Consider the following 14,819-nt stretch of genomic DNA (forward strand, 5'->3'; position numbering starts at 1 on the left):
TCTTGCCCCCTACTTACAAGTCTCTTGACAAAAGCCAAGGTGGTCACCTCGGGCAATCGAGAGGAAAAATACAGCAGGTCGACAAAGCCAACAACATAATGGAAAAAAGCCTACGGCACCAGGTATTCCCAGGCGGTCTCCCATCCAGGTACTAACCAGGCCCGACCCTGCTTAGCATCCGAGATCAGACGAGATTGAGCACATTCAGGGTGATGTGGCCATAGGCGATCTTGCACCCTACTTACAACTCTCTTGACAAAAGCCAAGGTGGTCACCTCGGGCAATCGAGAGGAAAAATACAGCAGGTCGCCAAAGCCAACAACATAATGGAAAAAAGCCTACGGCACCTGGTATTCCCAGGCGGTCTCCCATCCAGGTACTAACCAGACACGACCCTGCTTAGCATCCGAGATCAGACGAGATCGAGCGCATTCAGGGTGATGTGGCCGTAGGCGATCGTGCACCCTACTTACAACTCTCTTGACAAAAGCCAAGGTGGTCACCTCGGGCAATCGAGAGGAAAAATACAGCAGGTCGCCAAAGCCAACAACATAATGGAAAAAAGCCAACTGCACCTGGTATTCCCAGGCGGTCTCCCATCCAGATACTAACCAGGCCCAACCCTGCTTAGCATCCGAGATCAGACGAGATCAAGCGCATTCAGGGTGATGTGGCCGTAGGTGATCTTGCCCCCTACTTACAAGTCTCTTGACAAAAGCCAAGGTGGTCACCTCGGGCAATCGAGAGGAAAAATACAGCAGGTCGCCAAAGCCAACAACATAATGGAAAAAAGCCTACGGCACCAGGTATTCCCAGGCGGTCTCCCATCCAGGTACTAACCAGGCCCGACCCTGCTTAGCATCCGAGATCAGACGAGATTGAGCACATTCAGGGTGATGTGGCCATAGGCGATCTTGCACCCTACTTACAACTCTCTTGACAAAAGCCAAGGTGGTCACCTCGGGCAATCGAGAGGAAAAATACAGCAGGTCGCCAAAGCCAACAACATAATGGAAAAAAGCCTACGGCACCTGGTATTCCCAGGCGGTCTCCCATCCAGGTACTAACCAGACACGACCCTGCTTAGCATCCGAGATCAGACGAGATCGAGCGCATTCAGCGTGATGTGGCCGTAGGCGATCGTGCACCCTACTTACAACTCTCTTGACAAAAGCCAAGGTGGTCACCTCGGGCAATCGAGAGGAAAAATACAGCAGGTCGCCAAAGCCAACAACATAATGGAAAAAAGCCAACTGCACCTGGTATTCCCAGGCGGTCTCCCATCCAGATACTAACCAGGCCCAACCCTGCTTAGCATCCGAGATCAGACGAGATCGAGCGCATTCAGGGTGATGTGGCCGTAGGCGATCTTTGGACCCTACTTACAACTCTCTTGACAAAAGCCAAGGTGGTCACCTCGGGCAATAGAGAGGAAAAATACAGCAGGTCGCCAAAGCCAACATCATAATGGAAAAAAGGCTACGGCACCTGGTATTCCCAGGCGGCCTCCCATCCAGGTACTAACCAGGCCCGACCCTGCTTAGCATCCAAGATCAGACGAGATCGAGCGCATTCAGGGTGATGTGGCCGTAGGCGATCTTGCACCCTACTTACAACTCTCTTGACAAAAGCCAAGGTGGTCACCTCGGGCAATCGAGAAGAAAAATATAGCAGGTCGCCAAAGCCAACAACATAATGGAAAAAAGCCTACAGCACATGGTATTCCCAGGCGGTCTCCCATCCAGGTACTAACCAGGCCCGACCCTGCTTAGCATCCGAGATCAGACGAGATCGAGCGCATTCAGGGCGATGTAGCCGTAGGCGATCTGGCACCCTACTTACAACTCTCTTGACAAAAGCCAAGGTGGTCACCTTGGGCAATCGAGAGGCAAAATACAGCAGGTCGCCAAAGCCAACAACATAATGGACAAAAGCCTACGGCACCTGGTATTCCCAGGCGGTCTCCCATCCAGGTACTAACCAGGCCCGACGCTGCTTAGCTTCCGAGATCAGACGAGATCGAGCGCATTCAGGGTGATGTGGCAGTAGGCGATCTTGCACCCTACTTACAACTCTCTTGACAAAAGCCAAGGTGGTCACCTCAGGCAATCGAGAGGAAAAATACAGCAGGTCGCCAAAGCCAACAACATAATGGAAAAAAGCCTACGGCACCTGGTATTCCCAGGCGGTCTCCCATCCAGGTACTAACCAGGCCCGACCCTGCTTAGAATCCGAGATCAGACAAGATCGAGCGCATTCAGGGTGATGTGGCCATAGGCGAACTTGCACCCTACTTACAACTCTCTTGACAAAAGCCAAGGTGGTCACCTCGGGCAATCGAGAGGAAAAATACAGCAGGTCGCCAAAGCCAACAACATAATGGAAAAAAGCCTACGGCACCTGGTAGTCCCAGGCGGTCTCCCATCCAGGTACTAACCAGGCCCGACCCTGCTTAGCATCCGAGATCAGATGAGATCGAGCGCATTCAGGGTGATGTGGCCGTAGGCGAGCTTGCACCCTACTTACAACTCTCTTGACAAAAGCCAAGGTGGTCACCTCGGGCAATCGAGAGGAAAAATACAGCAGGTCGCCAAAGCCAACAACATAATGGAAAAAAGCCAACTGCACCTGGTATTCCCAGGCGGTCTCCCATCCAGGTACTAACCAGGCCCGACCCTGCTTAGCATCCGAGATCAGACGAGATTGAGCGCATTCTGGGTGATGTGGCTGTAGGCGATCTTGCATCTTACTTACAACTCTCTTGACAAAAGCCCAGGTGGTCACCTCGGGCAATCGAGAGGAAAAATACAGCAGGTCGCCAAAGCCAACAACATAATGGAAAAAAGCCTACGGCACCTGGTATTCCCAGGCGGTCTCCCATCCAGGTACTAACCAGGCCCGACCCTGCTTAGCATCCGAGATCAGACGAGATCGAGCGCATTCAGGGTGATGTGGCCGTAGGCGATCTGGCACCCTACTTACAACTCTCTTGACAAAAGCCAAGGTGGTCACCTCGGGCAATCGAGAGGAAAAATACAGCAAGTCGCCAAAGCCAACAACATAATGGAAAAAAGCCTACGGCACCTGGTATTCCCAGGCGGTCTCCCATCCAGGTACTAACCAGGCGCGACCCTGCTTAGCATCCGAGATCAGAAAAGATCGAGCGCATTCAGGGTGATGTGGCCGTATGCGATCTTGCACCCTACGTACAACTCTCTTGACAAAAGCCAAGGTGGTCACCTCGGGCAACCAAGAGGAAAAATACAGCAGGTCGCCAAAGCCAACAACATAATGGAAAAAAGCCTACGGCACCTGGTATTCCCAGGCGGTCTCCCATCCAGGTACTAACAAGGCCCGACCCTGCTTAGCATCCAAGATCAGACGAGATTGAGCGCATTCAGGGTGATGTGGCCATAGGTGATCTTGCACCCTACTTACAACTCTCTTGAAAAAAGCCAAGGTGGTCACCTCGGGCAATCGAGAGGAAAAATACAGCAGGTCGCCAAAGCCAACAACATAATGGAAAAAAGCCTACGGCACCTGGTATTCCCAGGCGGTGTCCCATCCAGGTACTAACCAGGCCCGACCCTGCTTAGCATCCGAGATCAGAAGAGATCGAGCGCATTCAGGGTGATGTGGCCGTAGGCAATCTTGCACCCTACTTACAACTCTCTTGACAAAAGCCAAGTTGGTCACCTCGGGCAATCAAGAGGAAAAATACAGCAGGTCGCCAAAGCCAACAACATAATGGAAAAAAGCCTACGGCACCTGGTATTCCCAGGCGGTCTCCCATCCAGGTACTAACCAAGCCCGACCCTGCTTAGCATCCGAGATCAGACGAGATTGAGCGCATTCAGGGTGATGTGGCCGTAGGCGATCTTGCACCCTACTTACAACTCTCTTGACAAAAGCCAAGGTGGTCACCTCGGGCAATCGAGAGGAAAAATACAGCAGGTCGCCAAAGCCAACAACATAATGGAAAAAAGCCTACGGCACCTGGTATTCCCAGGCGGTCTCCCATCCAGGTACTAACCAGGCCCGACCCTGCTTAGCATCCGAGATCAGACGAGATTGAGCGCATTCTGGGTGATGTGGCTGTAGGCGATCTTGCATCTTACTTACAACTCTCTTGACAAAAGCCCAGGTGGTCACCTCGGGCAATCGAGAGGAAAAATACAGCAGGTCGCCAAAGCCAACAACATAATGGAAAAAAGCCTACGGCACCTGGTATTCCCAGGCGGTCTCCCATCCAGGTACTAACCAGGCCCGACCCTGCTTAGCATCCGAGATCAGACGAGATCGAGCGCATTCAGGGTGATGTGGCCGTAGGCGATCTGGCACCCTACTTACAACTCTCTTGACAAAAGCCAAGGTGGTCACCTCGGGCAATCGAGAGGAAAAATACAGCAAGTCGCCAAAGCCAACAACATAATGGAAAAAAGCCTACGGCACCTGGTATTCCCAGGCGGTCTCCCATCCAGGTACTAACCAGGCGCGACCCTGCTTAGCATCCGAGATCAGAAAAGATCGAGCGCATTCAGGGTGATGTGGCCGTATGCGATCTTGCACCCTACGTACAACTCTCTTGACAAAAGCCAAGGTGGTCACCTCGGGCAACCAAGAGGAAAAATACAGCAGGTCGCCAAAGCCAACAACATAATGGAAAAAAGCCTACGGCACCTGGTATTCCCAGGCGGTCTCCCATCCAGGTACTAACAAGGCCCGACCCTGCTTAGCATCCAAGATCAGACGAGATTGAGCGCATTCAGGGTGATGTGGCCATAGGTGATCTTGCACCCTACTTACAACTCTCTTGAAAAAAGCCAAGGTGGTCACCTCGGGCAATCGAGAGGAAAAATACAGCAGGTCGCCAAAGCCAACAACATAATGGAAAAAAGCCTACGGCACCTGGTATTCCCAGGCGGTCTCCCATCCAGGTACTAACCAGGCCCGACCCTGCTTAGCATCCGAGATCAGACGGGATCGAGCGCATTCAGGGTGATGTAGCCGTAAGCAATCTGGCACCCTACTTACAACTCTCTTGACAAAAGCCAAGGTGGTCACCTTGGGCAATCGAGAGGAAAAATACAGCAGGTCGCCAAAGCCAACAACATAATGGAAAAAAGCCTACGGCACCTGGTATTCCCAGGCGGTCTCCCATCCAGGTACTAACCAGGCCCGACCCTGCTTAGCATCCGAGATCAGATGAGATTGAGCGCATTCAGGGTGATGTGGCTGTAGGCGATCGTGCACCCTACTTACAACTCTCTTTACAAAAGCCAAGGTGGTCACCTCGGGCAATCGAGAGGAAAAATACAGCAGGTCGCCAAAGCCAACAACATAATGGAAAAAAGCCTACGGCACCTGGTATTCCCAGGCGGTCTCCCATCCAGGAACTAACCAGGCCCGACCCTGTTTAGCTTCCGAGATCAGACGCGATCGAGCGTATTCAGGGTGATGTGGCCGTATGCGATCTTGCACCCTACTTACAACTCTCTTGACAAAAGCCAAGGTGGTCACCTCGGGCAATCGAGAGGAAAAATACAGTAGTTTGCCAAAGCCAACAACATAATGGAAAAAAGCCTACGGCACCTGGTATTCCCAGGCGGTCTCCCATCCAGGTACTAACCAGGCCCGACCCTGCTTAGCATCCGAGATCAGACGAGATCGAGCGCATTCAGGGTGATGTGGCTGTAGGCGATCTTGCACCCTACTTACAACTCTCTTGACAAAAGCCAAGGTGGTCACCTCGGGCAATCGAAAAGAAAAATACAGCAGGTCGCCAAAGCCAACAACATAATGGAAAAAAGCCTACGGCACCTGGTATTCCCAGGCGGTCTCCCATCCAGGTACTAACCAGGCCCGACCCTGCTTAGCAGCCGAGATCAGACGAGATCGAGCGCATTCAGGGTGATGTTGCCGTAGGCGATCTTACACCCTACTTACAACTCTCTTGACAAAAGCCAAGGTGGTCACCTCGGGCAATCGAGAGGAAAAATACAGCAGGTCGCCAAAGCCAACAACATAATGGAAAAAAGCCTACGGCACCTGGAATTCCCAGGCGGTCTCCCATCCAGGTACTAACCAGGCCCGACCCTGCTTAGCATCCGAGATCAGACGAGATCGAGCGCATTCAGGGTGATGTGGCGGTAGGCGATCTTGCACCCTACTTACAACTCTCTTGACAAAAGCCAAGGTGGTCACCTCGGGCAATCGAGAGGAAAAATACAGTAGGTCGCCAAAGCCAACAACATAATGGAAAAAAGCCTACGGCACCTGGAATTCCCAGGCGGTCTCCCATCCAGGTACTAACCAGGCCCGACCCTGCTTAGCATCCGAGATCAGATGAAATCGAGCGCATTCAGGGTGATGTGGCCGTAGGCGATCTTGCACCCTACTTACAACTCTCTTGACAAAAGCCAAGGTGGTCACCTCGGGCAATCGAAAAGAAAAATACAGCAGGTCGCCAAAGCCAACAACATAGTGGAAAAAAGCCTACGGCACCTGGTATTCCCAGGCGGTCTCCCATCCAGGTACTAACCAGGCCCGACCCTGCTTAGCAGCCGAGATCAGACGAGATCGAGCGCATTCAGGGTGATGTTGCCGTAGGCGATCTTGCACCCTACTTACAACTCTCTTGACAAAAGCCAAGGTGGTCACCTCGGGCAATCGAGAGGAAAAATACAGCAGGTCGCCAAAGGTAACAACATAATGGAAAAAAGCCTACGGCACCTGGTATTCCCAGGCGGTCTCCCATCCAGGTACTAACCAGGCCCGACCCTGCTTAGCATCCGAGATCAGACAAGATCGAGCGCATTCAGGGTGATGTGGCGGTAGACGATCTCGCACCCTACTTACAACTCTCTTGACAAAAGCCAAAGTGGTCACCTCGGGCAATCGAGAGGAAAAATACAGCAGGTCGCCAAAGCCAACAACATAATGGAAAAAAGCCTACGGCACCTGGTATTCCCAGGCGGTCTCCCATCCAGGTACTAACCAGGCCCGACCCTGCTTAGCATCCGAGATCAGACGAGATCGAGCGCATTCAGGGTGATGTGGCCGTAGGCGATCTCGCACCCTACTTACAACTCTCTTGACAAAAGCCAAGGTGGTCACCTCGGGCAATAGAGAGGAAAAATACAGTAGGTCGCCAAAGCCAACAACATAATTGAAAAAAGCCTACGGCACCTGGAATTACCAGGCGGTCTCCCATCCAGGTACTAACCAGGGCCGACCCTGCTTAGCATCCGAGATCAGACGAGATTGAGCGCATTCAGGGTGATGTGGCCGTAGGCAATCTCGCACTCTACTTACAACTCTCTTGACAAAAGCCGAGGTGGTCACCTCGGGCAATCGAGTGGAAAAATACAGCAGGTCGCCAAAGCCAACAACATAATGGAAAAAAGCCTACGGCACCAGGTATTCCCAGGCGGTCTCCCATCCAGGTACTAACCAGGCCCGACCCTGCTTAGCATCCGAGATCAGACGAGATCGAGCGCATTCAGGGTGATGTGGCCGTAGGCGATCTTACATCCTACTTACAACTCTCTTGACAAAAGCCAAGGTGGTCACCTCGGGCAATCGAAAGGAAAAATACAGCAGGTCGCCAAAGCCAACAACATAATGGAAAAAAGCCTACGGCACCTGGTATTCCCAGGCGGTCTCCCATCCAGGTACTAACCAGGACCGACCCTGCTTAGCATCCGAGATCAGATGAGATCGAGCACATTCAGGGTGATGTGGCCGTAGGCAATCTTGCACCCTACTTACAACTCTCTTGACAAAAGCCAAGGTGGTCACCTCGGGCAAACGAGAGGAAAAATACAGCAGGTCGCCAAAGCCAACAATATAATGGAAAAAAGCCTACGGCACCTGGTATTCCCAGGCGGTCTCCCATCCAGGTACTAAGCAGGCCCGACCCTGCTTAGCATCCGAGATCAGACGAGATCGAGCGCATTCAGGGTGATGTGGCCGTAGGCGATCGTGCACCCTACTTACAACTCTCTTGACAAAAGCCAAGGTGGTCACCTCGGGCAATCGAGAGGAAAAATACAGCAGGTCGCCAAAGCCAACAACATAATGGAAAAAAGCCTACGGCACCTGGTATTCCCAGGCGGCCTCCCATCCAGGTACTAACCAGGCCCGACTCTGCTTAGGATCCGAGATCAGATGAGATCGAGCGCATTCAGGGTGATGTGGCCATAGGCAATCTTGCACCCTACTTACAACTCTCTTGACAAAAGCCAAGGTGGTCACCTCGGGCAATCGAGAGGAAAAATACAGCAGGTCGCCAAAGCCAACAACATAATGGAAAAAAGCCTACGGCACCTGGTATTCCCAGGCGGTCTCCCATCCAGGTACTAACCAGGCCCGACCCTGCTTAGCATCCGAGATCAGACGAGATCGAGCGCATTCAGGGTGATGTGGCCGTAGGCGATCTTGCACCCTACTTACAACTCTCTTGACAAAAGCCAAGGTGGTCACCTCGGGCAATCGAGAGGAAAAATACAGCAGGTCGCCAAAGCCAACAACATAATGGAAAAAAGCCTACGGCACCTGGTATTCCCAGGCGGTCTCCCATCCAGGTACTAACCAAGCCCGACCCTGCTTAGCATCCGAGATCAGATGAGATCGAGCGCATTCAGTGTGATGTTGCCGTAAGCGATCTTGCATCCTACTTACAACTCTCTTGACAAAAGCCAAGGTGTTCACCTCGGGCAATCGAGAGGAAAAATACAGCAGGTCGCCAAAGCCAACAACATAAATGAAAAAAACCTACGGCACCTGGTATTCCCAGACGGACTCCCATCCAGGTACTCAGCAGGCCCGACCCGGCTTAGCATCCGAGATCAGACGAGATCGAGCGCATTCAGGGTGATGTGGCCATAGGCGATCGTGCACCCTACTTACAACTCTTGACAAAAGCCAAGGTGGTCACCTCGGGCAATCGAGAGGAAAAATACAGCAGGTCGCTAAAGCCAACAACATAATAAAAAAAAGCCTACGGCACCTGGTATTCCCAGGCGGTCTCCCATCCAGGTACTAACCAGGCCCAACCCTGCTTAGCATCCGAGATCAGACGAGATCGAGCGCATTCAGGGTGATGTGGCCGTAGGCGATCTTGCACCCTACTTACAGCTCTCTTGACAAAAGCCAAGGTGGTCACCTCGGGCAATCAAGAGGAAAAATACAGCAGGTCGCCAAAGCCAACAACATAATGGAAAAAAGCCTACGGCACCTGGTATTCCCAGGCGGACTCCCATCCAGGTACTAATCAGGCCCGACCCTGCTTAGCATCCGAGATCAGATGAGATCGAGCGCATTCAGGGTGATGTGGCCATAGGCGATCTTGCACCCTACTTACAACTCTCTTGACAAAAGCCAAGGTGGTCACCTCGGGCAATCGAGAGGAAAAATACAGCAGGTCGCCAAAGCCAACAACATAATGGAAAAAAGCCTACGGCACCTGGTATTCCCAGGCGGTCTCCCATCCAGGTACTAACCAGGCCCGACCCTGCTTAGCATCCGAGATCAGACGAGATCGAGCGCATTCAGGGTGATGTGGCCGTAGGCAATCTTGCACCCTACTTACAACTCACTTGACAAAAGCCAAGGTGGTCACCTCGGGCAATCGAGAGGAAAAATACAGCAGGTCGCCAAAGCCAACAACATAATGGAAAAAAGCCTATGGCACCTGGTATTCCCAGGCGGTCTCCCATGCAGGTACTAACCAGACCCGACCCTGCTTAGCACCCGAGATCAGACGAGATCGAGCGCATTCAGGGTGATGTGGCCGTAGGCAATCTGGCACCCTACTTACAACTCTCTTGACAAAAGCCAAGGTGGTCACCTCGGGCAATCGAGAGGAAAAATACAGCAGGTCGCCAAAGCCAACAACATAATGGAAAAAAGCCTACGGCACCTGGTATTCCCAGGCGGTCTCCCATCCAGGTACTAACCAGGCCCGACCCTGCTTAGCATCTGAGATCAGACGAGATCGAGCGCATTCAGGGTGATGTGGCCGTAGGCGATCTTGCACCCTACTTACAACTCTCTTGACAAAAGCCAAGGTGGTCACCTCGGGCAATCGAGAGGAAAAATACAGCAGGTCGCCAAAGCCAACAACATAATGGAAAAAAGCCTACGGCACCTGGTATTTGCAGGCGGTCTCCCATCCAGGTACTAACCAGGCCCGACCCTGCTTGGCATCTGAGATCAGACGAGATCAAACGCATTCAGGGTGATGTGGCCATAGGCGATCTGGCACCCTACTTACAACTCTCTTGACAAAAGCCAAGGTGGTCACCTCGGGCAATCGAGAGGAAAAATACAGCAGGTCGCCAAAGCCAACAACATAATGGAAAAAAGCCTACGGCACCTGGTATTCCCAGGTGGTCTCCCAGCCAGGTACTAACCAGGCCCAACCCTGCTTAGCATCCGAGATCAGACAAGATCGAGCGCATTCAGGGTGATGTGGCCGTAGGCGATCTTGCACCCTACTTACAACTCTCTTGACAAAAGCCAAGGTGGTCACCTCGGGCAATCGAGAGGAAAAATACCACAGGTCGCCAAAGCCAACAACATAATGGAAAAAAGCCTACGGCACCTGGTATTCCCAGGCGGTCTCCCATCCAGGTACTAACCATGCCCGACCCTGCTTAGCATCCGAGATCAGACGAGATCGAGCGTATTCAGGGTGATGTGGCCGTAGGCGATCTTGCACCCTACTTACAACTCTCTTGACAAAAGCCAAGGTGGTCACCTCGGGCAAACGAGAGGAAAAATACAGCAGGTCGCCAAAGCCAACAACATAATGGAAAAAGCCTACGGCACTGGTATTCCCAGGCGGTCTCCCATCCAGTTACTAACCAGGCCCGACCCTGCATAGCATCCGAGATGAGACGAGATCTAGCGCATTCAGGGTGATGTGGCCGTAGGCGATCTTGCACCCTACTTACAACTCTCTTGACAAAAGCCAAGGTGGTCACCTCGGGCAATTGAGAGGAAAAATACAGCAGGTCGCCAAAGCCAACAACATAATGGAAAAAAGCCTACGGCACCTGGTATTCCCAGGCGGTCTCCCATCCAGGTACTAACCAGGCCCAACCCTGCTTAGCATCCGAGATCAGACGAGATCGAGCGCATTCAGGGTGATGCGGCCGTAGGCAACCTTACACCTTACTTACACCTTACTTACAACTCTCTTGACAAAAGCCAAGGTGGTCACCTCGGGCAAGCGAGAGGAAAAATACAGCAGGTCGCCAAAGCCAACAACATAATGGAAAAAAGCCTACGGCACCTGGTATTCCCAGGCGGTCTCCCATCCAGGTACTAACCAGGCCTGACCCTGCTTAGCATCCGAGATCAGACGAGATCGAGCGCATTCAGGGTGATGTGGCCGTAGGCGATCTTGCACTCTACTTACAACTCTCTTGACAAAAGCCAAGGTGGTCACCTCGGGCAATCGAGAGGAAAAATACAGCAGGTCGCCAAAGCCAACAACATAATGGAAAAAAGCCTACGGCACCTGGTATTCCCAGGCGGTCTCCCATCCAGGTACTAACCAGGCCCGACCCTGCTTAGCATCCGAGATCAGACGAGATCGAGCGCATTAAGGGTGATGTGGCCGTAGGCGATCTTGCCCCCTACTTACAACTTTCTTGACAAAAGCCAAGGTGGTCACCTCGGGCAATCGAGAGGAAAAATACAGCAGGTCGCCAAAGCCAACAACATAATGGAAAAAAGCCTACGGCACCTGGTATTCCCAGGCGGTCTCCCATCCAGGTATTAACCAGGCCCGACCCTGCTTAGCATCCGAGATCAGACGAGATCGAGCGCATAAAGGGTGATGTGGCCGTAGGCGATCTTGCACCCTACTTACAACTCTCTTGACAAAAGCCAAGGTGGTCACCTCGGGCAAGCGAGAGGAAAAATACAGCAGGTCGCCAAAGCCAACAACATAATGGCCAAAAGCCTACGGCACCTGGTATTCCCAGGCGGTCTCCCATCCAGGTACTAACCAGGCCCGACCCTGCTTAGCATCTGAGATCAGACGAGATCGAGCGCATTCAGGGTGATGTGGCCGTAGGCGATCTTGCGCCCTACTTACAACTCTCTTGACAAAAGCCAAGGTGGTCACCTCGGGCAATCGAGAGGAAAAATACAGCAGGTCGCCAAAGCCAACAACATAATGGAAAAAAGCCTACAGCACCTGGTATTCCCAGGCGGTCTCCCATCCAGGTACTAACCAGGCCCGACCCTGCTTAGCATCCGAGATCAGACGAGATCGAGTGCATTCAGGGTGATGTGGCCATAGGCGATCTTGTGCTCTACTTACAACTCTCTTGACAAAAGCCAAGGTGGTCACCTCGGGCAATCGAGAGGAAAAATACAGCAGGTCGCCAAAGCCAACAACATAATGGAAAAAAGAGTACGGCATCTGGTATTCCCAGGCGGTCTCCCATCCAGGTACAAACCAGGCCCGACCCTGCTTAGCATCCGAGAACAGACGAGATCGAGCGCATTCAGGGTGATGTGGCCGTAGGCGATCTTGCACCCTACTTACAACTCTCTTGACAAAAGCCAAGGTGGTCACCTCGGGCAATCGAGAGGAAAAATACAGCAGGTCACCAAAGCCAACAACATAATGGCAAAAAGCCTACGGCACCTGGTATTCCCAGGCGGTCTCCCATCCAGGTACTAACCAGGCCCGACCCCGCTTAGCATCCGAGAACAGACGAGATCGAGCGCATTCAGGGTGATGTGGCTGTAGGCGTTCTTGCATCCTACTTACAACTCTCTTGACAAAAGCCAAGGTGGTCACCTCGGGCAATAGAGAGGAAAAATACAGCAGGTCGCCAAAGCCAACAACATAATGGAAAAAAGCCTACGGCACCTGGTATTCCCAGGCGGTCTCCCATCCAGGTACTAACCAGGCCCGACCCTGCTTAGCATCCGAGATCAGACGAGATGGAGCTCATTCAGGGTGATGTGGCCGTAGGCGATCTTGCACCCTACTTACAACTCACTTGACAAAAGCCAAGGTGGTCACCTCGGGCAATCGAGAGGAAAAATACAGCAGGTCGCCAAAGCCAACAACATAATGGAAAAAAGCCTATGGCATCTGGTATTCCCAGGCGGTCTCCCATCCAGGTACTAACCAGGCCCGACCCTGCTTAGCATCCGAGAACAGACGAGATCGAGCGCATTGAGGGTGATGTGGCCGTAGGCGATCTTGCACCCTACTTACAACTCTCTTGACAAAAGCCAAGGTGGTCACCTCGGGCAATCGAGAGGAAAAATACAGCAGGTCGCCAAAGCCAACAACATAATGGAAAAAAGCCTACGGCACCTGGTATTCCCAGGCGGTCTCGCATCCAGGTACTAACCAGGCCCGACCCTGCTTAGCATCCGAGATCAGACGAGATCGAGCGCATTTAGGGTGATGTGGCCGTAGGCGATCTTGCACCCTACTTACAACTCTCTTGACAAAAGCCAAGGTGGTCACCTCGGGCAATCGAGAGGAAAAATACAGCAGGTCGCCAAAGCCAACAACATAATGGAAAAAAGCCTACGGCACCTGGTATTCCCAGGCGGTCTCCCATCCAGGTACTAACCAGGCCCGACACTGCTTAGCATCCGAGATCAGACGCGATCGAGTGCATTCAGGGTAATGTGGCTGTAGGCGTTCTTGCATCCTACTTACAACTCTCTTGACAAAAGCCAAGGTGGTCACCTCGGGCAATCGAGAGGAAAAATACAGCAGGTCGCCAAAGCCAACAACATAATGGAAAAAAGCTTACGGCACCTGGTGTTCCCAGGCAGTCTCCCATCCAGGTACTAACCAGGCCCGACCCTGCTTAGCATCCGAGATCAGATGAGATGGAGCGCATTCAGGGTGATGTGGCCGTAGACGATCTTGCACCCTACTTACAACTCACTTGACAAAAGCCAAGGTGGTCACCTCGGGCAATCGAGAGGAAAAATACAGCAGGTCGCCAAAGCCAACAACATAATGGAAAAAAGCCTATGGCACCTGGTATTCCCAGGCGGTCTCCCATCCAGGTACTAACCAAGCCCGACCCTGCTTAGCATCCGAGATCAGACGAGATCGAGCGCATTCAGGGTGATGTGGCCGTAGGCAACGTTGCACCCTACTTACAACTCTCTTGACAAAAGCCAAGGTGGTCACCTCGGGCAATCGAGAAGAAAAATACAGAAGGTCGCCAAAGCCAACAATATAATGGAATAAAGCCTACAGCACCTGGTATTCCCAGGCGGTCTCCCATGCAGGTACTAACCAGACCCGACCCTGCTTAGCATCCGAGATCAGACGAGATCGAGCGCATTCAGGGTGATGTGGCTGTAGGCAATCTTGCACCCTACTTACAACTCTCTTGACAAAAGCCAAGGTGGTCACCTCGGGCAATCGAGAGGAAAAATACAGCAGGTCGCCAAAGCCAACAACATAATGGAAAAAAGCCTACGGCACCTGGTATTCCCAGGCGGTCTCCATATCCAGGTACTAACCAGGCCCGACCCTGCTTAGCATGTGAGATCAGATGAGATCGAGCGCATTCAGGGTGATGTGGCCGTAGGCGATCTTGCACCCTACTTACAACTCTCTTGACAAAAGCCAAGGTGGTCACCTCGGGCAATCGAGAGGAAAAATACAGCAGGTCGCCAAAGCCAACAACATAATGGAAAAAAGCCTACGGCACCTGGTATTCCCAGGCGGTCTCCCATCCAGGTACTAACCAGGCCCGACCCTGCTTAGCATCCGAGACCAGACGAGATCGAGTGCATTCAGGGTGATGTGG

At 52.5% G+C, this 14,819-nt stretch overlaps 41 non-coding genes and 24 pseudogenes across 41 annotated transcripts in view; all 65 read right to left on the reverse strand.

The window, feature by feature from the left end:
* Nucleotides 1-107: 107 nt before the first annotated feature.
* Nucleotides 108-226, reverse strand: LOC143954466 (5S ribosomal RNA). The gene has a single exon (XR_013269455.1). It is a non-coding gene; the product is annotated as a 5S ribosomal RNA (ribosomal RNA).
* A 109-nt stretch (nucleotides 227-335) lies between these two features.
* Nucleotides 336-454, reverse strand: LOC143951816 (5S ribosomal RNA). The gene has a single exon (XR_013267052.1). It is a non-coding gene; the product is annotated as a 5S ribosomal RNA (ribosomal RNA).
* Nucleotides 455-563: 109 nt separating this feature from the next.
* On the reverse strand, nucleotides 564-682 carry LOC143946116 (5S ribosomal RNA; annotated as a pseudogene).
* Nucleotides 683-791: 109 nt separating this feature from the next.
* On the reverse strand, nucleotides 792-910 carry LOC143954467 (5S ribosomal RNA). Its single transcript, XR_013269456.1, has one exon. It is a non-coding gene; the product is annotated as a 5S ribosomal RNA (ribosomal RNA).
* A 109-nt stretch (nucleotides 911-1,019) lies between these two features.
* On the reverse strand, nucleotides 1,020-1,138 carry LOC143954159 (5S ribosomal RNA). The gene has a single exon (XR_013269175.1). It is a non-coding gene; the product is annotated as a 5S ribosomal RNA (ribosomal RNA).
* Nucleotides 1,139-1,247: 109 nt separating this feature from the next.
* LOC143943493 (5S ribosomal RNA) lies at nucleotides 1,248-1,366 on the reverse strand (annotated as a pseudogene).
* A 110-nt stretch (nucleotides 1,367-1,476) lies between these two features.
* On the reverse strand, nucleotides 1,477-1,595 carry LOC143943670 (5S ribosomal RNA; annotated as a pseudogene).
* A 109-nt stretch (nucleotides 1,596-1,704) lies between these two features.
* LOC143953583 (5S ribosomal RNA) lies at nucleotides 1,705-1,823 on the reverse strand. Its single transcript, XR_013268651.1, has one exon. It is a non-coding gene; the product is annotated as a 5S ribosomal RNA (ribosomal RNA).
* A 109-nt stretch (nucleotides 1,824-1,932) lies between these two features.
* LOC143952872 (5S ribosomal RNA) lies at nucleotides 1,933-2,051 on the reverse strand. Its single transcript, XR_013268007.1, has one exon. It is a non-coding gene; the product is annotated as a 5S ribosomal RNA (ribosomal RNA).
* Nucleotides 2,052-2,160: 109 nt separating this feature from the next.
* On the reverse strand, nucleotides 2,161-2,279 carry LOC143943890 (5S ribosomal RNA; annotated as a pseudogene).
* Nucleotides 2,280-2,388: 109 nt separating this feature from the next.
* LOC143951577 (5S ribosomal RNA) lies at nucleotides 2,389-2,507 on the reverse strand. Its single transcript, XR_013266836.1, has one exon. It is a non-coding gene; the product is annotated as a 5S ribosomal RNA (ribosomal RNA).
* Nucleotides 2,508-2,616: 109 nt separating this feature from the next.
* LOC143946774 (5S ribosomal RNA) lies at nucleotides 2,617-2,735 on the reverse strand (annotated as a pseudogene).
* A 109-nt stretch (nucleotides 2,736-2,844) lies between these two features.
* On the reverse strand, nucleotides 2,845-2,963 carry LOC143953674 (5S ribosomal RNA). The gene has a single exon (XR_013268733.1). It is a non-coding gene; the product is annotated as a 5S ribosomal RNA (ribosomal RNA).
* Nucleotides 2,964-3,072: 109 nt separating this feature from the next.
* On the reverse strand, nucleotides 3,073-3,191 carry LOC143944328 (5S ribosomal RNA; annotated as a pseudogene).
* Nucleotides 3,192-3,300: 109 nt separating this feature from the next.
* LOC143944625 (5S ribosomal RNA) lies at nucleotides 3,301-3,419 on the reverse strand (annotated as a pseudogene).
* Nucleotides 3,420-3,528: 109 nt separating this feature from the next.
* On the reverse strand, nucleotides 3,529-3,647 carry LOC143951323 (5S ribosomal RNA). The gene has a single exon (XR_013266606.1). It is a non-coding gene; the product is annotated as a 5S ribosomal RNA (ribosomal RNA).
* A 109-nt stretch (nucleotides 3,648-3,756) lies between these two features.
* LOC143953500 (5S ribosomal RNA) lies at nucleotides 3,757-3,875 on the reverse strand. Its single transcript, XR_013268576.1, has one exon. It is a non-coding gene; the product is annotated as a 5S ribosomal RNA (ribosomal RNA).
* Nucleotides 3,876-3,984: 109 nt separating this feature from the next.
* LOC143945255 (5S ribosomal RNA) lies at nucleotides 3,985-4,103 on the reverse strand (annotated as a pseudogene).
* A 109-nt stretch (nucleotides 4,104-4,212) lies between these two features.
* LOC143953686 (5S ribosomal RNA) lies at nucleotides 4,213-4,331 on the reverse strand. The gene has a single exon (XR_013268745.1). It is a non-coding gene; the product is annotated as a 5S ribosomal RNA (ribosomal RNA).
* A 109-nt stretch (nucleotides 4,332-4,440) lies between these two features.
* LOC143944329 (5S ribosomal RNA) lies at nucleotides 4,441-4,559 on the reverse strand (annotated as a pseudogene).
* Nucleotides 4,560-4,668: 109 nt separating this feature from the next.
* LOC143944626 (5S ribosomal RNA) lies at nucleotides 4,669-4,787 on the reverse strand (annotated as a pseudogene).
* Nucleotides 4,788-4,896: 109 nt separating this feature from the next.
* Nucleotides 4,897-5,015, reverse strand: LOC143946581 (5S ribosomal RNA). Its single transcript, XR_013265224.1, has one exon. It is a non-coding gene; the product is annotated as a 5S ribosomal RNA (ribosomal RNA).
* A 109-nt stretch (nucleotides 5,016-5,124) lies between these two features.
* On the reverse strand, nucleotides 5,125-5,243 carry LOC143954110 (5S ribosomal RNA). The gene has a single exon (XR_013269131.1). It is a non-coding gene; the product is annotated as a 5S ribosomal RNA (ribosomal RNA).
* Nucleotides 5,244-5,352: 109 nt separating this feature from the next.
* Nucleotides 5,353-5,471, reverse strand: LOC143954297 (5S ribosomal RNA). The gene has a single exon (XR_013269302.1). It is a non-coding gene; the product is annotated as a 5S ribosomal RNA (ribosomal RNA).
* A 109-nt stretch (nucleotides 5,472-5,580) lies between these two features.
* Nucleotides 5,581-5,699, reverse strand: LOC143951517 (5S ribosomal RNA). The gene has a single exon (XR_013266782.1). It is a non-coding gene; the product is annotated as a 5S ribosomal RNA (ribosomal RNA).
* A 109-nt stretch (nucleotides 5,700-5,808) lies between these two features.
* LOC143951099 (5S ribosomal RNA) lies at nucleotides 5,809-5,927 on the reverse strand. Its single transcript, XR_013266402.1, has one exon. It is a non-coding gene; the product is annotated as a 5S ribosomal RNA (ribosomal RNA).
* Nucleotides 5,928-6,036: 109 nt separating this feature from the next.
* LOC143952038 (5S ribosomal RNA) lies at nucleotides 6,037-6,155 on the reverse strand. The gene has a single exon (XR_013267253.1). It is a non-coding gene; the product is annotated as a 5S ribosomal RNA (ribosomal RNA).
* A 109-nt stretch (nucleotides 6,156-6,264) lies between these two features.
* LOC143948484 (5S ribosomal RNA) lies at nucleotides 6,265-6,383 on the reverse strand. The gene has a single exon (XR_013265400.1). It is a non-coding gene; the product is annotated as a 5S ribosomal RNA (ribosomal RNA).
* A 109-nt stretch (nucleotides 6,384-6,492) lies between these two features.
* LOC143951100 (5S ribosomal RNA) lies at nucleotides 6,493-6,611 on the reverse strand. The gene has a single exon (XR_013266403.1). It is a non-coding gene; the product is annotated as a 5S ribosomal RNA (ribosomal RNA).
* A 109-nt stretch (nucleotides 6,612-6,720) lies between these two features.
* LOC143943819 (5S ribosomal RNA) lies at nucleotides 6,721-6,839 on the reverse strand (annotated as a pseudogene).
* Nucleotides 6,840-6,948: 109 nt separating this feature from the next.
* Nucleotides 6,949-7,067, reverse strand: LOC143953698 (5S ribosomal RNA). The gene has a single exon (XR_013268756.1). It is a non-coding gene; the product is annotated as a 5S ribosomal RNA (ribosomal RNA).
* A 109-nt stretch (nucleotides 7,068-7,176) lies between these two features.
* On the reverse strand, nucleotides 7,177-7,295 carry LOC143946275 (5S ribosomal RNA; annotated as a pseudogene).
* Nucleotides 7,296-7,404: 109 nt separating this feature from the next.
* LOC143954701 (5S ribosomal RNA) lies at nucleotides 7,405-7,523 on the reverse strand. Its single transcript, XR_013269665.1, has one exon. It is a non-coding gene; the product is annotated as a 5S ribosomal RNA (ribosomal RNA).
* Nucleotides 7,524-7,632: 109 nt separating this feature from the next.
* Nucleotides 7,633-7,751, reverse strand: LOC143951680 (5S ribosomal RNA). The gene has a single exon (XR_013266930.1). It is a non-coding gene; the product is annotated as a 5S ribosomal RNA (ribosomal RNA).
* Nucleotides 7,752-7,860: 109 nt separating this feature from the next.
* LOC143951006 (5S ribosomal RNA) lies at nucleotides 7,861-7,979 on the reverse strand. Its single transcript, XR_013266319.1, has one exon. It is a non-coding gene; the product is annotated as a 5S ribosomal RNA (ribosomal RNA).
* Nucleotides 7,980-8,088: 109 nt separating this feature from the next.
* LOC143944642 (5S ribosomal RNA) lies at nucleotides 8,089-8,207 on the reverse strand (annotated as a pseudogene).
* A 109-nt stretch (nucleotides 8,208-8,316) lies between these two features.
* On the reverse strand, nucleotides 8,317-8,435 carry LOC143953710 (5S ribosomal RNA). The gene has a single exon (XR_013268767.1). It is a non-coding gene; the product is annotated as a 5S ribosomal RNA (ribosomal RNA).
* Nucleotides 8,436-8,544: 109 nt separating this feature from the next.
* LOC143954410 (5S ribosomal RNA) lies at nucleotides 8,545-8,663 on the reverse strand. The gene has a single exon (XR_013269404.1). It is a non-coding gene; the product is annotated as a 5S ribosomal RNA (ribosomal RNA).
* A 109-nt stretch (nucleotides 8,664-8,772) lies between these two features.
* On the reverse strand, nucleotides 8,773-8,891 carry LOC143946918 (5S ribosomal RNA; annotated as a pseudogene).
* A 107-nt stretch (nucleotides 8,892-8,998) lies between these two features.
* LOC143950098 (5S ribosomal RNA) lies at nucleotides 8,999-9,117 on the reverse strand. The gene has a single exon (XR_013265548.1). It is a non-coding gene; the product is annotated as a 5S ribosomal RNA (ribosomal RNA).
* Nucleotides 9,118-9,226: 109 nt separating this feature from the next.
* Nucleotides 9,227-9,345, reverse strand: LOC143950839 (5S ribosomal RNA). Its single transcript, XR_013266169.1, has one exon. It is a non-coding gene; the product is annotated as a 5S ribosomal RNA (ribosomal RNA).
* Nucleotides 9,346-9,454: 109 nt separating this feature from the next.
* On the reverse strand, nucleotides 9,455-9,573 carry LOC143953722 (5S ribosomal RNA). Its single transcript, XR_013268778.1, has one exon. It is a non-coding gene; the product is annotated as a 5S ribosomal RNA (ribosomal RNA).
* Nucleotides 9,574-9,682: 109 nt separating this feature from the next.
* Nucleotides 9,683-9,801, reverse strand: LOC143944924 (5S ribosomal RNA; annotated as a pseudogene).
* A 109-nt stretch (nucleotides 9,802-9,910) lies between these two features.
* On the reverse strand, nucleotides 9,911-10,029 carry LOC143951456 (5S ribosomal RNA). Its single transcript, XR_013266727.1, has one exon. It is a non-coding gene; the product is annotated as a 5S ribosomal RNA (ribosomal RNA).
* Nucleotides 10,030-10,138: 109 nt separating this feature from the next.
* On the reverse strand, nucleotides 10,139-10,257 carry LOC143946232 (5S ribosomal RNA; annotated as a pseudogene).
* Nucleotides 10,258-10,366: 109 nt separating this feature from the next.
* LOC143951533 (5S ribosomal RNA) lies at nucleotides 10,367-10,485 on the reverse strand. The gene has a single exon (XR_013266797.1). It is a non-coding gene; the product is annotated as a 5S ribosomal RNA (ribosomal RNA).
* Nucleotides 10,486-10,594: 109 nt separating this feature from the next.
* LOC143952149 (5S ribosomal RNA) lies at nucleotides 10,595-10,713 on the reverse strand. The gene has a single exon (XR_013267354.1). It is a non-coding gene; the product is annotated as a 5S ribosomal RNA (ribosomal RNA).
* A 108-nt stretch (nucleotides 10,714-10,821) lies between these two features.
* LOC143949936 (5S ribosomal RNA) lies at nucleotides 10,822-10,939 on the reverse strand (annotated as a pseudogene).
* Nucleotides 10,940-11,048: 109 nt separating this feature from the next.
* Nucleotides 11,049-11,167, reverse strand: LOC143948510 (5S ribosomal RNA). Its single transcript, XR_013265403.1, has one exon. It is a non-coding gene; the product is annotated as a 5S ribosomal RNA (ribosomal RNA).
* Nucleotides 11,168-11,287: 120 nt separating this feature from the next.
* Nucleotides 11,288-11,406, reverse strand: LOC143951406 (5S ribosomal RNA). Its single transcript, XR_013266681.1, has one exon. It is a non-coding gene; the product is annotated as a 5S ribosomal RNA (ribosomal RNA).
* A 109-nt stretch (nucleotides 11,407-11,515) lies between these two features.
* On the reverse strand, nucleotides 11,516-11,634 carry LOC143948976 (5S ribosomal RNA). The gene has a single exon (XR_013265445.1). It is a non-coding gene; the product is annotated as a 5S ribosomal RNA (ribosomal RNA).
* A 109-nt stretch (nucleotides 11,635-11,743) lies between these two features.
* Nucleotides 11,744-11,862, reverse strand: LOC143953204 (5S ribosomal RNA). Its single transcript, XR_013268308.1, has one exon. It is a non-coding gene; the product is annotated as a 5S ribosomal RNA (ribosomal RNA).
* A 109-nt stretch (nucleotides 11,863-11,971) lies between these two features.
* On the reverse strand, nucleotides 11,972-12,090 carry LOC143951457 (5S ribosomal RNA). Its single transcript, XR_013266728.1, has one exon. It is a non-coding gene; the product is annotated as a 5S ribosomal RNA (ribosomal RNA).
* A 109-nt stretch (nucleotides 12,091-12,199) lies between these two features.
* LOC143943614 (5S ribosomal RNA) lies at nucleotides 12,200-12,318 on the reverse strand. The gene has a single exon (XR_013264951.1). It is a non-coding gene; the product is annotated as a 5S ribosomal RNA (ribosomal RNA).
* Nucleotides 12,319-12,427: 109 nt separating this feature from the next.
* Nucleotides 12,428-12,546, reverse strand: LOC143947114 (5S ribosomal RNA; annotated as a pseudogene).
* Nucleotides 12,547-12,655: 109 nt separating this feature from the next.
* Nucleotides 12,656-12,774, reverse strand: LOC143954723 (5S ribosomal RNA). The gene has a single exon (XR_013269685.1). It is a non-coding gene; the product is annotated as a 5S ribosomal RNA (ribosomal RNA).
* Nucleotides 12,775-12,883: 109 nt separating this feature from the next.
* On the reverse strand, nucleotides 12,884-13,002 carry LOC143944305 (5S ribosomal RNA; annotated as a pseudogene).
* A 109-nt stretch (nucleotides 13,003-13,111) lies between these two features.
* On the reverse strand, nucleotides 13,112-13,230 carry LOC143946588 (5S ribosomal RNA; annotated as a pseudogene).
* Nucleotides 13,231-13,339: 109 nt separating this feature from the next.
* Nucleotides 13,340-13,458, reverse strand: LOC143943579 (5S ribosomal RNA; annotated as a pseudogene).
* A 109-nt stretch (nucleotides 13,459-13,567) lies between these two features.
* LOC143944332 (5S ribosomal RNA) lies at nucleotides 13,568-13,686 on the reverse strand (annotated as a pseudogene).
* A 109-nt stretch (nucleotides 13,687-13,795) lies between these two features.
* LOC143945836 (5S ribosomal RNA) lies at nucleotides 13,796-13,914 on the reverse strand (annotated as a pseudogene).
* A 109-nt stretch (nucleotides 13,915-14,023) lies between these two features.
* On the reverse strand, nucleotides 14,024-14,142 carry LOC143952558 (5S ribosomal RNA). Its single transcript, XR_013267723.1, has one exon. It is a non-coding gene; the product is annotated as a 5S ribosomal RNA (ribosomal RNA).
* A 109-nt stretch (nucleotides 14,143-14,251) lies between these two features.
* On the reverse strand, nucleotides 14,252-14,370 carry LOC143953226 (5S ribosomal RNA). Its single transcript, XR_013268328.1, has one exon. It is a non-coding gene; the product is annotated as a 5S ribosomal RNA (ribosomal RNA).
* Nucleotides 14,371-14,479: 109 nt separating this feature from the next.
* Nucleotides 14,480-14,599, reverse strand: LOC143947289 (5S ribosomal RNA; annotated as a pseudogene).
* A 109-nt stretch (nucleotides 14,600-14,708) lies between these two features.
* Nucleotides 14,709-14,819, reverse strand: part of LOC143945145 (5S ribosomal RNA) — a 119-nt gene continuing 8 nt past the window's right edge. Inside the window, exon 1 of the ribosomal RNA XR_013265091.1 lies at nucleotides 14,709-14,819. This exon is cut by the window's right edge and continues 8 nt beyond it. This is a non-coding gene — a ribosomal RNA (5S ribosomal RNA).

Source organism: Lithobates pipiens, unplaced genomic scaffold (assembly GCF_037356315.1).
Source record: "Lithobates pipiens isolate NorthernLeopardFrog02 unplaced genomic scaffold, aLitPip1_a1.2 Scaffold_30, whole genome shotgun sequence".
In the NCBI taxonomy this organism is placed as follows: domain Eukaryota; kingdom Metazoa; phylum Chordata; class Amphibia; order Anura; family Ranidae; genus Lithobates; species Lithobates pipiens.